We start from the raw sequence: 2,310 nt of genomic DNA, 5'->3' as shown, positions 1-2,310 counted from the left end.
GATATTTCACTCAGCATAATATCCTCCATGGTCATCCATTTTGTATAATATTTCATGAGCTCCTTATTTTTCCGTGCTGCATAATATTCTATTGTGTGAATATACTACAGCTTCTCCATTCATTAGTTGAGAGGCATTTGGGTTGTTTCCATACCTTTGCTATTGTGATCAAAGCAGCAATAACTATGGGTGTGCACATATCGTCTTGGGTGGCAGATTTGGTTTCTTTAGGGTATATTCCCAGTAGTAGAATTGCTGGATCAAATGGTATTTCTATATGCAACTTTTTGAGAAATCACCATACTGCCTTCCATAGTGATTGGACCATTGTAGACACCCACCAACAGTAAATAAGGGTCCCATTTTCTCCACAACCTCACTAAAATATGTTGTTTGCTGCTCTGTTGAATTTTGCTATTCTTACTGGGGTGAGATGATATTTCATAGATGTTTTGATTTGCATCTCTCTTAGAGATAGGGGTTTTGAACATTTCTTCATGTGTTTGTTGGCCATCTTAATGTCTTCTTTGGTGAAGTGTCTGTTTGTATCCTGTGCCCATTTTTCAATTGAGTTGTTTACCTTTATCTTGTTATGGTGTCCTAGTATTTTATAAATTATAGATATAAGTCCATTGTCTGACATGTCATTACCAAATATTTTCTTTCCCAGTCTGTGGCTCAGCTTTCTACCCTGTTGGAGAAGGTTTTGTGTGTGTATAGGGAATTGATTCTTAGAGCGTCCCATTCATCTATTTTATCCTCTCCTGACTGTAGGTTTTACAAGATGCTTAGAAGACTATTCATGTTGTCTAGTAGGGCTTCTAGGGTTCCTTCAAGCTTTTCTCTAATGAAGTTTATAGTCATTGGTTTTAGTTCTAGGTCCTTGATCCACTTTGAATTGTTTTTTGTGTACGGTGTGAGGTGTGGTCTTGTTTGAGTTTCCTGCAGATGGTTTTCCAATTTTACCAACACCATTTGTTATAAAGGCTGTTCTTTTTCAATTTGTTGGAGATGTTGGGTTAGCTAGTCCATGATCATTTTTTCCTGTCTTTTAGTGTGTTTGCTTTTTGCTATTAATTGACATCTGATTACTGCTTTGGCTGTTACCCAGAGGTTTTGGTAAGTGGTGTTTTCATTGTCATTTGTTTCAAGAAACTTTTTAATTTCATTTTTTTATTTCTTCTAATATCCACTCATGTTCAAACTAGGTGTTGTTCAGCTTTCAAATGTGTGGTATTTACTTCTTTATCCTCTTGTTATTGATTTCTAATTTTGTAGCAATGGGATCTGAGAAGATGCTTTGTATTATTTCTGTTTTTCTTGCCTCGCGATCTAAAATGTGATCTATTCTTGAGAACATTTCAAGCACGTTGGAGAAGAAGGGATAATATGCTTTTGGGGGATGCGTTAACCTATAAATATCTACGAGATTGAGTTGGTTTATTGTGCCACTTAATTCTTCAGTGTGTTTGTTGAGTTTCTTTCTGGTTGTTCTATTTTTCTTGAGAGCGGTGTATTAAAGTCTCTAACTACTATAGTATTTTTGTCTATTTCCTTTTTCAGTTTTATAAAAGTTTGTTTTATATAGTTTGCAGGTCTTTCATTTGCAGGTGTATAAATATTTATTATTATGATTATGTTTTCTTGTTCTATTGACCCTTTAATCATTATGTACTGACATTCTTTGTCTATTGTGATGGCTTTTGCATTAAAATAGATTTTATAAGAGATTAATATTGCTATTATTGCTTTTTTTCTTGTTGCCATTTGCTTGGTATATTTTTCCCCTACCTTTTTATTTTTAGTCCTTCTTTATCTTCACTCTTCAGATGTGTCTCTTGTAGAGAGCATATTGATGAATTTTGGGTTTTTATCCAATCTGTTACTCTTTTTTCTCTTAGGCGGTGCATTTAAACCATTTACATTCAGTGTGATTATTGAGCGGCAAGGTATTATCGCTACCATTGTGTTGAGTTCTTTTTGGTGTTGTTGCTAGTTACTTTGGTCCATGCTGCTATCTGTGGCACCTCTGTAAGAAGGACATCTCTCAGTGTTTCCTGCAATGTTGGTCTTGTTTTTACAAGTTTCTATTTTTCTGGGAATATCTTGATCTCGTCTTCATATTCGATGGACAAGTTTGCTGAGTACAATATTTTTTTTTCAGTTGTATACTTTTAGTGTTTTATATATGTCATTCCATTGTCTTCTTTTTTTTGCATGGTTTCTGTTGAGAAACTGGAACTTAGTCATATTTGCTTTCCTTTATATATCACTCTTTGTTTCTCCCTCACTGCTTTCAGAATTCTCTCA

This window comes from Elephantulus edwardii, unplaced genomic scaffold, assembly GCF_000299155.1.
Source record: "Elephantulus edwardii isolate Elephantulus edwardi_28Jun2011 unplaced genomic scaffold, EleEdw1.0 scaffold00016, whole genome shotgun sequence".
Lineage (NCBI taxonomy): Eukaryota > Metazoa > Chordata > Mammalia > Macroscelidea > Macroscelididae > Elephantulus > Elephantulus edwardii.
The sequence above is the reverse complement of the archived record's forward strand: the minus strand, read 5'-3'. Positions refer to the sequence as shown.